Source organism: Rattus norvegicus, chromosome 3, assembly GCF_036323735.1.
Source record: "Rattus norvegicus strain BN/NHsdMcwi chromosome 3, GRCr8, whole genome shotgun sequence".
NCBI lineage: Eukaryota > Metazoa > Chordata > Mammalia > Rodentia > Muridae > Rattus > Rattus norvegicus.
This window is the reverse complement of record NC_086021.1, coordinates 22,423,195-22,440,043: the sequence shown is the minus strand read 5'-3', so window position 1 is coordinate 22,440,043 and position 16,849 is coordinate 22,423,195. Positions and strand designations below refer to the sequence as shown.

General features: G+C 39.8%; 1 pseudogene; it reads right to left on the bottom strand.

Annotated features, from left to right (window-relative positions):
• Nucleotides 1-696: 696 nt before the first annotated feature.
• Nucleotides 697-16,849, bottom strand: part of Ralbp1-ps4 (ralA binding protein 1, pseudogene 4) — a 40,481-nt pseudogene continuing 24,328 nt past the window's right edge.

Genomic DNA, 16,849 nt, shown 5'->3' with positions numbered 1-16,849 from the left:
CAGCTCCCTGACAAATTAAGAGTGCTAGACAGGTGAAATGTAGCTTAGGTTAATTCTTGACTACTTGACATGGAATTAGAATGTCAATATCCGGCAAAAGTGAAAGTGCTGGATTGTTTTTTGATTGACAAGGAAAACAATTTTGTTTATCTACTGGGCAGAGGGCAATATCAAACATTGACAGCCTATTGTGGGCCAGTGGTGAACTAGCCATTTTGAATTGTTATTTATGAGGGATAATTTTTGGTAAGTATTATTTAAGACATGAATTTTGTAAAACAAACTTTTATCACTGTTACTACTTGTCCCGCTATTACTTTACAATATATAGCCTGAGGTGAATCAGTAGGAATATATGTAATGCCAAACTAAAGCCGATCTGCTATATGATTATTTTACCTTCCAACAGAAGCTGTTCACCTGTGTCTTTGGGATGAATCTTGTGACATTCTAATCTTTGTCAGACTTTTACCTGCCATGTGTCTTATCAAGAGATCATGAGTCCATGGTTCCAGGAAACAGAGATCGTACAACAAGCACCCATTCTTCATTCCAAGTAATGTATCATTCGGTGTCTATCTTATCACTCAGGGACCAGTGTGAATATTCAGATAAAGTGAAATTGCTGGTTAGTTTTTTGATTGGGAATGAAAACAATTCCATGTAGGGAGGGCAATATCCAATATAGAACACCAATTCTTTTTTTTTTTTTTCTCAAATGGCTGCTGAATTTATTTCCTTAATCAATAATGGTCCTGGCAAAAATTAGTTAACCAACACTGAGACATTTGTAATGAAATTTTAAAAACCCATGATACCTTGATAGAAATTAGTTTACACAAACAAAAAGAATTCTTCGATATTGCCAGCAAATATAGAATGAGTGTCGCACATCTGACAGGTGCAGCAATGCATTTATACATTTTCATTTGACACCTGACCACGTTTCCAGTCTCCATAACATCTTCTCTCCAGACTTAAAAAAATAGTATGCTGATTTCTATAACAAAGCTTTTTTTTATACAAAAATCAAATAATGGCCAACAAGTCACAACAGTGCAATAGGTAGGGGCTAATGAAAAATCGCACAAAACAGGTGCTGAAATAAATACTAACTAGGAGTAGACTGGAGCCCTCCTGTGGGCTTCTTGCTCACTTTAGAGTGTGGGATCTGTCTTCAGAGCCACAGGGGACCTCCCTGGGGGCCACTCATCTGACAGTGAAATCCGGTTGCCTAAGAGTCAGGCCTCCCAGACCGCTGGGAGCAGTTGTCTGGGTTAGAGGCAAACACCAGGTCGGGTCAATTACAGTTATGCTTTCCTTCCTTCTGCTCAGTTCTGTCAGAGTCCTTAAGCAGCCCCTTGAGATGACATGGACAGGTGAAAGTTGTGCATGAGAGCATCTACATTGCTTTTCCTGGCAGAGGTGTGTGTATCCCAGCCCAAGCTAGCAACTGAAGTCACTGTTGAAGGTGACTTTCCTGGAAGGTCAGTGTGGAAAAGGACTCTGGTGTGAGAAGCGTCCTGTGCAACCTCAGGGCCACCTCTGAGAAGAGGCCCTTGCTGCTCCCTGGCAGTGAGTGGGTGGCCTGCGCTGCCCAGGCTGGTGGCAGGCTGCATGATAACCTCCGTCTGCAACCAAACTGGGTTATCCTGACTCACACTGACAGACCCCGAGCTGGAAAAGCAAAGTGGTACACACAGAGCAGGTACAGGGAATGCCAGCGAGAGCCTTTTTGGCCAGTCAGAGAATATGAGGCAGCTCCCCATTGAACAATCTGCACCAAAAGGTGTGGAAGGCACGAGCAAGAGTGGCCAGGGACCCTGCATGGCTGGTGACACCACGAGCGTCCACAAGGCAGGCGCAGAAGTGACCTGGTTTGGTTCCCACCCTTTGATAAGAAAGAGATCCTGATTCTACTGTGATTTAAACAACAACAACAAAAACAAGACAAAACAAAACAAAAAAAAGCAAAAAGGTTTTTGGTTTAAAAAGAAGCCACTCAAGGGTGAAAATAGTTATTTTTATCAAAGACAATTAATTTTCAAATAAGCTGACACTATCTGGAAATGCCTGTGTTCCCTGCAAGCCCTCCACCCCCGAGTGTCCACTGCTTCACCCTCCCAGGACCTGAGCCTGACACGGAGTCAGACGTGTGCAAGAGTGAGCGTCTCTGAGAGCCTTTACAGAACGCTGCCGGGCAGGACAGGCAGTGGACTCTCGCTTACACTATGATGCACAGGGCCGGGGCAGTTCAGATGCGTCTCCTTCGGTCTTTGCTGGGCGAGGGCTTCACCTGCTCCTTGGCTGCTATCACCTCAAGGACACCTTCACAGGGCAGTGGGCCTGTGCCCCTCACCTCTCAGGCTCCTCCTCCTCCTCCTGGAGCTGTTGCTCAGACTTGGCTCGCTGCATCTGGAGCAACTGGAGCTGCACTCAGAGCTCAACGATGGCCTCCCGTTCTTCACCGACTGCTTGGTTCAAGTGATTTATTGTTCTTTATTTCTAACTCTTCATTCTGACTCTGTAAGTCTTCCAGAATGATCTGCAGCTCCTCCTCATCCTTGCTCTCACACTCGCTGTCAGAAGAGTGCTCCTCTGTCTCGCTGCGGCCATGCTGGTGACTGGATCTCCGCAATCTCAGCTCGGAGGCGGTGGACCTTTTCTTTCTCCTAGGTGATCTGACTACGCAGAAACTGCTCCATGGCCAGGAGCTCCTCCTGCTCAGTCAGGATCTCATTCTCCTGGGCAAGGAGGATATTTATGACCTCCTCATTTTCCAACATTGACTAACTCAAACTTATTTATAAAAAAACAAAAAAACCATTTCTTCTTTGGAAACATCCTCTTTTGAAAGGCTGGTTATGTCCTGGGAAATCTTGGTCTCACACTCTTGTCTTTTAGCTTCCTTCGGCTTTCTCTTGAGGGCAGTCAGAATCCTCTGTACTTCCCATAGTACAGAGGATTCTTTAGATGAGTCCTATATCCCGTGCTGCAGATCTCGATGTAAACAGTTCAAAAGGAACTCCTGTCTCCTGATCTCTTCCTTGATGCCTGCTTGGGTCTCTGGCAGTGTACGCATTGTGGCCATGTTGGACCAACGCAGAGGTCTTGTTACTTGCTTCAGGACCACGGTGCTAAAGAGCTCTTGCACGTGTGTGAAAAGCACATACAGGACCCGATTGCTGGTCTGGAAAGTTGGGCTCAGCACTAGAGAGATGTTCTGGACGTTCATCTTGGTTTCTATCTCCTTCGCAATGATGTGGTCCATGTGCACAATGAGCCAGGAAAGCAGAAGATGGTTATACTCCGGCAGTTAGGGAACTCCTGCACTTTCTCCATCTCTGTGATCCTCTGAGAAGCCTCTTCAAATCGGGGCATAAGCTCTCTGGTAAGCAAATTCTCGGGAAGGTCTCGCAAATATTGCTTCAGCAAGCTGGCTACAGTGTTAGGTTCATATTCTTCCAAGTTTGGAGACTCCTCTGGGTCACAGGCTGCTCCTCTACCTTTGATTTGACTCCTGACCCTCGGTAGATGCCTTCACACTTCATGCCATGCTTCTCCATGTAGTCCACACACTCTCGGAAGACAGCTGGCAGCCGGATGCCGTCATACATCATGGTCCTCTCTACTGCGTCAGCCAAGGCAACGCCGAAATGGGTCTGAGACGTCCGTCTGAGGCACCTCTGACTCCTGAGTTGGCTTCTTCTTTTTCTTCTTCTCCTTCCACTCTTTAACAACATTGGCTTCTGTCAAGTCTTTACATTTCTTTTCTTTATGCTTTTCTTCTTTGGGCTTTTCTTTGATTTTAAAATCCTTTTCCTTCTTTTTAGAGAAGCTGGGCTTTTTGAACACATGGATTCCCTTGGACCTCTTCATCTTGGAAGGACTTTCAGCTTCATCTCCAGAGCTGTCTTCCTAGAAGGCAGCTTAGCATTCAGTCCTTTTCTCCTTTTCCTTAAATTTTCCTTTTTTCTTTCCATGGTCTTTCTCATCATCAGGATGCTCGTGGACGATGTCATGGGGAGGCGAAGGCTCACCGGTCCAGTACAATCCAGGAAATTTTGAAGGGCTGATCTCCTCGGAGCTGGGAGTCCGGGTCAACCCGCTGCCTTGCTCAGCCCGGCGGTGTTCACTAGGGCTGCTGGTGGGGGGCAGGAAGGAGCTGAAGCCCTGAGGAGGAAGGGAAGTGGTCTTCTGGTACCTATCCATTCCATCAGTGCCTGCAGCCCAGCGACAATCTACTCTGCTGAAGCCACTGCCTCCTGTGCTGTCTCCCTGGCTGACCGCAGGAATCCCATTCCCACCCTGCCCAGCCTTTGCCTGTTTACTATTTCTTGATCAGTGGTGGACTAGCCATTTTGAGCTGTTATTTCTGAAGAACATTTTTCGGTAAGTGTTATTGAAACATGTGTTTTGTGAAACACACTTTTACCACTATTGTAACTTGTTCCACTATTACTTCACATGGTATTGTCAGAGGTGAAATCAGTAGGAACTTTTGTAACGCCAAACTAAAGCCCATCTGACATATGAGGATGTTAACTTCCAACAGAAGCTCTTCACCTGTGTCTTTGTGATAAATCTTTGAGGTTGTCAGACTTTTAAATGTTATGCCTCTTATCAAGACGTCCTGTGTCCATAGCTCCAGGAAGCAGACATTGTCATGTAATCTCAAGGACAGAAATGACATATGCATCTCTACAGGGATGTTAATGTTGGTGATGTAAAAACCTTCCTTACCTTTAAGACAGATGCTGTTATAAGCATGTATTCTTCATTCCAGCCACTGTGTTGTTCACTGTCAAGCCTACACCTCAGGGACCAGTGTGATTCTTTAGGTAGAATTTCTAATATGTGATCTGATTCTTGTCTTTTCTCTGCAATTATGGATAACATACCCTGTGTGGGATAAGGATAAGCTTGTATTAATAGAGATCCACATCTGAAGCACAAATATGTCTTTTATTGTGATCCTGAGCAAGGACACTTTTGGGTGCACAGCAATAACTGAGAGGAATAAAGAAGTCATTGAACTTTTTTCTGTTTTAGCTTCCAAATACATTTTCTCCCCTAATCCATTTTTCCCCAATTTGTAACATCACAGTTTTGTTTGGACTCCTGTTCCCCAAAGCATTTTGGTGAATGGTCCTTTATTACTTTCTGTTTCCTTCTATGAATATCTTTCTCAAGCATGGCATTCTAAGTAAATATTGGGATATTTCCCTTCTAGAGATCAAATCAGTATTTTACTTCCTGTCTGTCCTGGCCTCTATTATGTACCCTAAGTTTTTTATTTTTATAAATATTATTTCCCTACTTCTAAGACTTTAATTTCGTTTTCTCTGACTTCTTTTTTTTTTCTTTTTTCTGGAGCTGGGAACCGAACCCAGGGCCTTGCACTTGCTAGGCAAATGCTCTACCACTGAGCTAAATCCCCAACCCTTTCTGTGACTTCTTATTTTTACCTATGTCTAAAGATGCAGTCACATTTAAGAACCCAAGTATTTGTCAATTATTCTTCCATAATTTTATTCTGTAAAAATAACTACCATACACAGATTTATTCCATATTTTCTCTATTTTCAATTGATTACATGATTAAAAACGTGGTTACCAGAAAATTCTGCTCTAAAATACCTAAGAAATGGGCAGTAATGCTCATGTGTCTGACAAGATAAATTGGTTCACACAAAGAATAAATTCCTAGCTCAGCTATAGTGCTAAAATAGAGGTGGACAGTAAATATATATTTCCAAAGAAGTTTAGTAAGTAGTTTAAAATAGATTAAGCCATATTAGGCAGCATTCAAATCTAGTCCACTATAATAAAAGATGTTAGTATATAGCAAAAAAAATAATGTATACATCTAATTCATTGATAAAGTAAAGTAAAAGTCTACAGATATTAATTATAAAAGATTGAGTAATCTCAGAGGCCATGCTATAAAGGGATCGACTCCAGAATAATATGGAGTCATAAAGAAGCTGGAGGACTTTACAGTCGGGTTATCAGCGGTGTACTTCCCTAGACCCATTTCCTCCAAGAAGATGGTGGGTTAGGATCTTTGATGCAATCAGTGTAAAACGTGGGAATACTATTTCTTTTTATTTTGTATTTTTGATTTCTTTCAATTACATGACTCATACTTCAGTGCAAATTATTCCTATTTTACAAGGATCTTACCTTCATGTATAGGTTATCTAAACATTAATCTGTTTAGTTAAACGAAGGTGCTGTAGAAACCCAAAATGATACAAGTTTTGGAGTAGGCAACTTTTTGTCTTCTAAAAGACCCAAAAGAGATTTGCTAAACAAACATTTCTGTTTTGTTTGTGGTGGATTAATAGATGTTACTCTTGGGTTAGTATATACATTGCCTTTGTTTTTTTGTGAATCTAAGAAAGAAGGGAAATCATTGCTGTAACTGAACTCATTTAGTCTTCATTTAGCCCTAGTGTACCCTTTTCCTTTTATCACCTGCATGCCTTATGCTATTTCACAAACACGCAGAAAATAACTAATTAATATTATAACATTTATAATGATCTTGCTTCATAAGGCACTTGATATATAGTTCTATATGGTCCATTCTTCATGTATAAAGAGTAAGTTATTGTGTTTGCCTTGAAAGCTATGCTTTATAGGAATTAGAATCAAACAGTCATATAGTACCAATCTTTTCATTCCCTTGTGTGACTTTCTGACTGCCGTGGACAACAGTAAATTACCAGCAGTATCTGTACTTCACAACACAATTTGTCTAACTGCACTTCTGTTATATTCTTTGGCTTTCTCCACTGATCTGTGAGCTCAAATCTGAGATCGTAGTGTCTATGTCAACCATATGGGTTTATTATGATATATTTTCAGATTTTCGTAAGAGACTAGGATGGTGGCACATGCCTTTATTTCTAGATCTCAGAAAGCAGAGCCAAGAGGATCTCTGTAAATTTGATTTCAGTTTGGTTCACTGATCATGACAGCCAGAGCTGTTACATAGAGAAAATCCAATTTGCTATTGAGTTGCTATTTTCTTATATAAATTTATGAGATTCCACCTCACACTAGTCAGAATGGCTAAGAACAAAAACTATGGTGACAGCAAATGCTGGCGAGGATGTGGAGAAAGAGGAACACTCCTCCATTGTTGGTGGGATTACAGACTGGTACAACCAGTCTGGAAATCAGTCTCGAGGTTCCTCAGAAAATTGGACATTGAACTCCCTAAGGACCCAGCTATACATCTCTTAGGCATATATCAAAAAGATGCTCCAACATACAACAAAGACACATGCTCCACTATGTTCATACCAGCCTTATTTATAGTAGCCAGAAGCTGGAAAAAAACCCAGATGCCCTTAAACAGAGGAATGGATACAGAAAATGTGGTACATCTACACAATGGAATATTACTCAGCTATCAAAAACAATGACTTTATGAAATACATAGGCAAATGAAGGGAACTGGAAAATATCATCCTGAGTGAGGTAACCCAATCACAGAAAAGCACACATGGTATGAACTCATTGATAAGTGGCTATTAGCCCAAATGCTTGAATTACCCTAGATACACAGCACATGAAACTCAAGATGGATGACCAAATTGCGAATGGTTCACTTCTTCTTTAAAGGGGAACAAGAATACCCTTGGGAAGGAATAGGGAGGCAACGATTACAACAGAGGCAGAAGGAACACCCATTCAGAGCCTGCTCCACGGGGCTGGAGAGATGGCTCAGTGGTTCAGAGCACTGACTGCTCTTCCACAGGTCCTGAGTTCAATTCCCAGCATCCACATGGTGGCTCACAACCATCTGTAATGGGATCCAATGCCCAATTCTGGTGCGTCTGAGGACAGCTACAGTGGACTCATATACACAGAGCCGGCCCCACATGTGGCCCATACATATACAGCCACCCAATTAGACAAAATGGACGAAGCAAAGAAGTGCAGGCCAACAGGAACCAGATGTAGATCTCTCCTGAGAGACACAGCCAGAATACAGCAAATACAGAGGCGAATGCCAGCAGCAAACCACTGATCTGAGAACGGGACCCCCGTTGAAGGAATCAGAAAAAGGACTGGAAGAGCTTGAAGGGGCTCGAGACCCCATATGAACAACAATGCCAAGCAACCAGAGCTTCCAGGGCCTAAGCCACTACCTAAAGACTATACATGGACTGACCCTGGACTCTGACCTCATAGGTAGCAATGAATATCCTAGTAAGAGCACCAGTGGAAGGGGAAGCCCTGGGTCCTGCTAAGACTGAACCCCCAGTGAACATGATTGTTGGGGGGAGGGCGGCAATGGGGTGAGGATGGGGAGAGGGACACCCATATAGAAGGGGAGTGGGAAGGGTTAGGGGGATGTTGGCCTGGAAGCCGGGAAAGGGAATAACATCCGAATTGTAAATAAGAAACACTCAATTTAATAAAATAAAAAAGAAATGTAAAAAGAAGTACTCAAGTTAATAAAGATGGACAAAATGTTAAGAATCAATATATCATTGTAAGTATCATTTCTTTACATATTCTTAATTTCTTAATCTCATTTCTGTGTTTAACCTCTAGCATAAACTCAGGACCAGTGGAAAGAGGTACTAAAATTTGGAAGCAAATTCTAACAATAGGATAATATCTATAATGCACAGGTGAAATTTTCCCTCACATGGTAAATCCTTCATTACTGTTTGTTATAAATCATATTTTGAGTGCTCAATGATTTAACTTTAAGTTCTGGGAGTAGAACAACCTAGAAGGCCCTCATAGGGAAGAGGAGCAGCTGGACTGTTCGGCAGTGTATTATAGCCAGGAGTGCATGTCCTCCCAGTGGGGCAGCTGCTGAGTCCATGTTCGGTTTCCTTAATGTTTCCAATATTTGTTGCATTATTCTGGGAACATGAGGACTTTCCTCCAGGAGGATGGTATAGTGATTTTCCATGCCGCACTGCAGCCAAGGCCTCTCCAAAATCTCTTGGAGAATTTTCGATCATAAATTCTACTAGAGAAATCTATGAAAAAACAGGGCAAACACAGAGGGTCTCTGTCATTTTGCATGGTTGCAAAATCACATTTTACTTCTGAGTCTTGGAGGCTAAAAATATGCCATTCAAAATTCTGAGAAAAATTTAGCTGTTCTAAATAGGGGCAGGCTTTTGTCAGAAATTTAAAAGATTGTGAGATCAGATGTTCAAGTGTGATCATCACAGTGCAATGTTACATAAGAGAATGATTTCCAGTTTTTACATTGTGATGGCCAGTATGTGATACATACTGTACACTGAAATAGCTTTGGTTACATTTTATAATATATGTGTGAGCATGATTTTAAGGATGCTTATAGAAAGGCAGAGCTAAGGAGGGAAGATGGCCTCTGAATGTGGTTATCATCCTATTGAAAATTCACATGGGCTGTCTAAAAAGTAAGAGACAGGCAAACCCATCTGAGAGGTGTAATTCATGTGTCTCAGTGCAGTGCAATGGTAACAGCTGCATCAATATATCACTGTAGGTGCCATTTCTTCACATATTTAGTTAATTACTTAATCTTAATACAGTGATGACTCAGTGCAGATGCAATGGTAACATCTTGATTTTATGATTCATTATATTGGGAAGTCTTTGAAATAAGATCTACTGGGAGGAAATGGGATAATTATGTATCTTCAATGGCAGGTAATTTGGAACCCTGTCTTCTCCTGATCTTTGATTCTTCTACACAATATGAGGAATATAATTGTTTCTCAGTTGAGTTGTTTTACAGTATGTTCCCTACAGGTCCAAGGACAGTTGGTCAATTAATAATGGATCAGAAACTCAAATACTTAGAGTCAAAATAACCATTTGATCACTATACTGCATAAAGTTAGGTAGTTTATTATACTACTTGAAAGACGGCTAACATAGAAAATTATACACAATAATTTCTCTAAACCAATCAAAACCAGCATCCTGAGGCCAATGGTAATTTACTCACATTAATCAGGAATTCTTAAGGATCATATCTGATATAAAAAATCCAAATTGCATTGCCTTTTTTGGTTGGGGAAACCACCTTGAAAACAAGTAGAATTTCACACATTTTACACGGAATATGTCAGAATTAAGTCTTGTCTGCTGAATCCAGTACCTAGGATTTTGTATCATTTCACAGCATTTGTTCTCACTGGGTTAGTGTTAGGATATTCTCAATGACAAAGACAAAAGACTGAGTCTCTGAGCTCAAATACCCATTTATATTTTACTTAAAATTCACCAATGATTCCTTCCCTCCAGAAGAACACCTTTCAAAGCTGTACTTACTTTACAAAATGAAACAAAACAAAAACCAAAACAATCAACAACAATAACAACAACAACAAAATAACCAAGATTCTCAGGGTAATCCTGTTTTCCTGTCTCGTTGAAAAGGCTTATCAATGCTAGGCATAAAGTTCTTATCTAATTACCCTTCTGCCAATATCATTTGTCACTCCATTATTGCAGGAGCTGGGCACAAATAAGAGACATGGGGCTAACCCAACAGATAGGTTGTAAGAAGACATTTCATTAACAGAACAGTTACTTTTAATTTCATATAATGTACAAAAAAGTTGCCTCAGAAGAGCTGCATTTTCAGGTGGCATTTTATCTAAAAGACTGAACACAGAGACAGTTATTTTAAAACAAGTATACTCAATTTGTAAATATGAAGGAAGGGAACGGAGTAATCATATCGTATGCAGGATGCACTGTAAATAAAATGAAAGAGTTTGTACTCAAATTATTGCTTGAAATATTTACCCAATTCAGAAAAAAGACAAATCTAATTGGAATATGAAAGTAAGATTATAAGCCTGGGCTACTGTATTTCCCACTGTAACTCATACTCTTTTAAAAGTGTCCTCCATGTTTGTGAACAATTGAAAGCTTTTGCTGTCTGTCAGTGTTCTTAGTAAATGTTTCTGTGATATATAATCTATAATGTGTGGAAGCAAATGTTACTTCTATTTTGTTGAGGTTGTTCACAGTTTCCAACAACTACCTCTGCACTGCAGCTAATTTCTCTTCATCATTGACCGTTTCAGGTAGCAATCCACTCATCATATAGCATTGATGTCATTAGACTTCCCTTGTGGTTTTGGAGGAAGTCCTTATAAAGAGAGGAAAAATATTTTTTGGAAAAAATTAAACATGGAAATTATTCAAAGTACATTCACCTGTAAATTTCAGTTTAGTTCCAACTTTCTTCACAGTTCCCCAAATTTCCCCTAGTTAGAACGTTCCATGATATGTGGGCCCAGTAAGTTTCATCTATTTAAGCTAGAGACCAAAGAGTAAATTTTCAGATTTACTTGGACTATAGAAAAATCTTTCCTTAGCTCAGCATGCCTCTAGGGGACAGCTGAGCAAACTAGCACATATAAGCGATTAATACTACAGTTCGAATACTATTTTTAAATGATAGAAACATACAATTATGGTACCCACAATAAAGACAACCATAGGAAGTTATTGTCAGATTTCTCAGGAGCAGAAAGCCACGTCTGGTACTGGAAGCATGGAGGCACATGTGGTCATAGTTCTTAGAGAATGCCCTGCCCCTATTTCACTAAACAAGTGTAACTCCGAACTCTATTATAAATATTTAATTTAATGTTCACAGATAATATACCCTTACCCATCAAAAAAGGTTCTCTTTGAAGTGGATGGAGACCATTACTGAAAACCACAGCTAGTCAAGGTACAAAGAACAAACTATCCTGTGACTCTGAGTGCCAGTTTATATATATATACATAATAACTCCTGAACTGTTGGCTCTGAGCATAGGTTGAGACAGTCAGAAAAATTGTACACCAGAGGATAGGGACATTTGCTTTGAGATTTGTTCTCCTAGAAATGAGGGGAGGGTTCACTTTTGATAGTTCCACAATCACATTGCTTAAACAATTTCTGAACAAAACATCATCCATGTTATTAACACTAACATATGAGACTTTGAGCATATAAGATTTCTCTCATACATATCTACTGTCACTCAGGGGAATGGAAAAAGAAGACAACTACTCTCATAGACTCTGAGGAGTCCTGAGGTGGATGATGGAAGGACATTACCTACCTTAAATATCCACGCCATTACATTAACTGATTGCTTGTTTATATCCACCTCCTCTTCCGAATCCAATTTGTCCTTTACTGTTTGGCACAAAGTTGTACTCAGAGGTTCTAAAAAGACACCGTGGTTGTGAGCCCTTTCTGTTTTAGTATGTACAGCAAGTCCTGAGAAGAAGATAGAAAAATACCTGTCAGGCTTCACACACCACAGACTTTATTTGTTCCTTGAGAACCAGACCAATGGTGTGCACAGGTGCAGTGCACGTGCTGGCATGGACACAGATGACCTCACGCTGGTTTTGTGCCTCAATATTTGTTGTACACTTCCAACCCTAATATTATCCATTAAGGATCAGGCAACATTTCTTTATATCAGATTTTCCAAAATAGTTAAGGAATTAAATCCAACTTTTCCTATAGATGGTTTCTGAATAGCCCTCTCTCATCTTCCTACTGGAAAGCCAATGATTGAGAAACAATTCTTGCTCCACATGGTGATAGAAGTGAAGGGGTCAGGTATTTAAGAAGCAGGATTTTGTCTTAGGATAGCCAGAGAAACACCATATGAGACATACCAGAATTGCTGCAGGCAGGATGCCATCCTGACAAATGGAACTGAGTTCTCTTCCAAACAATTTTCTTCCCTTTTTAAATGGTGGGGTGGTGCATACTTGGTCCTGGTGGGGCACAGAGCCCCTGTCCAACTGCGATGTTATAGAAGTTCTTTGTTTCTTAAAAGTTTTTTCCTTCATATCTGAGCAGGAGTTGAGATCATTACATGGGATAGTATAATTTATAAAGATCTTTTACAAAACCAAATTTCAATTGCAAAATGTCCCTATTATAATGGATTAATCATCCTGTTGTGCTTATGTAGCCTTCTTCTCATATGCCTTACACTGTTATTAATCTTAGTGATGTCTCTAAGACATGGTCTTGTGTTCTGTAGTGGGAATTCTCACAACATGATGATGTCTAACTCCATACTGTATCATGAAATACTAGATACATTGGTTGAACGAGCTCCCTGAACTATGTATAGGCTGTTGCTTCCATAATTACACGCATTTTCATAGCCACCCTTACTTTTATTCTCATTTAAAAATTTTCTATTTTTTCAAATGTCATAGGGAAGCTCTTTTCATCCTTGCTTTTCTTGTTCAGCATTTTGAAGAACCATTGTTAAGTTTATTTCAGCAGCAGCATGTCCCCCTCATGAGAAAATATACATGACTATACACTATAGTTTCAGGTCAGAGCTGAAATTAAGTTTCTTTTTCGCTTCTGAGTTTTCTTTTAGAATATTGGACTATAATACAATTTTAAACATGTTACTTAAAACAAATAAATTAAAAGTAAACAAATGAGTCATATAACACAATATAAAATAGTCTTCTTCACTGAAAAACATATTGTCTGCCTGGCTATCTAATGCAAAATTATGAGGGCTGAAATCACAAGTAATATTAGATAGATGGACAAAGATGTTTGAGTGTGTGTGTGTGTGTGTGTGTGTGTGTGTGTGCGTGTGTGCGCGCGCGCGTGGGTGTGTGTGCATGCGTGTGTGTGTGCGTGTGTGTGTGTGTGTGTGTGTCTGTGTGTCTGTGTGTGTGTGTGCGTGTTTATATATAGGTATACCAAAACACCTATCAAAATTTTTGATTTGGAATTGTTTCTGTCTAAAGAAAATGCAGAGACAAAAACTGGAGCAGAGACTGAAGGAAAGGCCATCCAGAGATTGCCTCAACATCTGATCTATCCCATCCATAGACACCAAACGATGACAGTGTTGATGATGAAATGATATGCTTGCAGACAGGAACCTGACAGGGTTGTCCTCTGAGAGGGTCTACCAGCTTCTGACTGAGACAGACGCAGATACTCTCAACCAACCACATGACTGAATCCTGGGACCCAATGAAAAAGTTAGGGGAAGAAATGAAGGAGGAGAGAGGGATAGCAACCCCATAGGAAGAACAATAATATTAATTAACTTGACCCCTCAGAGCTCTCAGGGTCTTAGCCAACACCCCAAGAGCATACATTGCCAGTCTACAGTCCCTGCTACATATGTAAAGAAATGGCTGTCTTGTCTAGCCTCAGTGGGAGCGGATATTCTTGTTCCTGTGGAGGCTTGATGCCACAAAGAAGCGGGATGCTAGAGGGGTAAGGTGGGAGTAGGTAGGTTGGTGGGGGAGCACCCTCTTACAGGCAAAGGGGAAGAGGGATGTGGTGGGGTATTCTTGGTAGGGGGACCAGGAATGGGACATTTCAAATGTAAATAAAAGTAATAAAAATAAAAAACAAAGTTTAAAAGAAATCAGGGGTATAAGTGGGAGGTTTTCAAAAAGGAGAATAAGGAGAAATAATAATAGTATTCTATCATTTGAAAAAATAATTAAAAAGCCCCAGTCTATCACTGTTAGGGCCATTTCGAATCTATAATATAGGTCTAAAAGATATTTGTTGTATGATTTGAAATGAGATTAGAGACTGGGCTACAAGCCTAAGGTGATTTCTAGTCAAGCCTGCAACAGATTATCTGCAATACCATAAATCTTGTTTTTCTATGTAGATTTCATTGCAATAGATTGTCAAAATATAGTTCATGAGTAATTTTGTGCTCTAATCACGAAACCACTTAATGGGAACATATCATGATCCATGTCTTGGATCTGCTTATTCTAATGGGACAAAAATGTGTGTACACAGCGTTTTGACATACCAGTTTATGGCAAATATCTGCCTGGCAAAAATGAAATGTTCTCCCTATAACCAAGATTAGTCTTTACATCGGAACTTAGAGTTCTCTTAATATGGACGTGAAACATACTGCTTTAGTGTGGTTTGTTTTTTTGTTGTTGTTTGGTTGGTTGGTTGGTTGGGTTTTTTTTTTACAGTGCCCCATTCCTAAGCAAGAAAATGATAGTATGCTACGATATTTTATGACAAATTAAAATGGGAACTAAAAAAAAGCCGCCTGAAGGAAGATGGCAGACTCACTCTTTTGCTGCTGGCTTCTTGCTGAGTTTCTGGGCTTCAAGATGAATTTCCCATGTACATCAGCATTTAGATATTTCATGATTACCCCAGATAGGGAAGGAAAAGCTGTAGAATTTCTTAAGTACCGTGAACTGAAGTTCTTTTGAATATTTATCATTCTAAAGTCATGCGGATACTCATGCCTTATGAGAAAAAAAACATGAATTGTAACTACTGTAACTGAATATAGGCAACCCTTCTGATACAATTTAGAATGCTTTGCTGCATTTCTTCTCCTTGTCCTCCCCCTCCCACTCCACCTCTTTCTCCACCTTCCCCTCCCCCTTCCCTCCTCCTCCTCCTCCTTCTCCTTTTTCAGGATAATGTAGACTGTACATACTAGAACATTAGAACCCTTACAGGGATACTATAATAAATTAAGCTGAGAACTCTAAAAATAATGAGGAGAAATTTTTCAGTGTATCACTTTGTTTAGAGAATATAGACCTAAGAATGCACTGTGTAGGGGGACTTTTGCTGTATTCTTCTCTAACCCTTTTAAGACAGACCTGCTGGAGTATTAATACCAATAATATTTTTACATCATAAGAATCCTACTTCACCAGGGTTGGGAATTTAGCTCAGTGGTAGAATGCTTGCCTAGCAAGCACAAGGCCCTGGGTTTGGTCCCCAGCTCCAAAAAAAAAAAAAAAAAAAAAAAAAAAAAAGAATCCTACTTCACTCCTCTAGCTTCATATTAAGCAATTTAAATATTTCACACTGCATACATAAAATAAAATATGAGCACTAATTGTCTTCACAAAGATAATTGTGATATCCTATACTAGCAACTTAAAAGCACAATGAAAAACCCAGATAAAAATAAGAAAATACACTAAAGAGAAGCAGACAACAGGAAATAATATTAAGTCTGAAATCAATTAGAAACAGAATCCATAAAACCAAGATCCTGTTCTTTGAGAAAATCAACAAGACACATAAACCTAAACTAACTAAAAGTCTCAGAAATAGTATGCAAATTAACAAAATCAGAAATGAAAAGAGAGACATAATGGAAATTGAAGAAATTAAAAAAATCATCAGGTTTTACTACAAAAGACTAACTTGACAAAGCTTGAAAATCTATATGAAATGAATGATTTTCTAGACAGATACCACATACCAAATTTAAATCAAGATCAGATAAACTAATCAGTCCCATAACCCCTAAGGAACTAGAAGAATTCACTAAAAACAACCAACAACAATAACAGTAACAAAAAGACTAGGGCACAATGCATAATCCAGTGCATAATTCTACCAGACTTTCAAATAAGAGCTAATACCAAAACTCCTTAAACTATTCTCAAAAGAGAAACAGAACTACAGAACTTGCTGGTGAGATTGTAGAGAAACGGGAATGCTCCTCCATTGCTGGTGGGATGGCAAACTACCACCACTCTGGAAATCATTCTGGCTGTTCCTTAGCAAACAGGAGATAGTTGTACCTGAAGATGTTGATATACTGGTCCTGGGCATATAGCCAAAAGATGCTCCACAGTACCACAAAGACGCAAGCTCCACTATGTTAATAGCAGCCTTATTTGTAATAAGCAACCCTGATGTTCTTCAACCAAAGAATGGATACAGAAAATATGGTTTATTTACACAACGGAATACTATTCAGCTACTAAAAACAAAGGACATTGTGAAATTTGCAGGCAATTGCATGGATCTAGAAAATATTCTGAGTGAGCTAACCCAGACTCC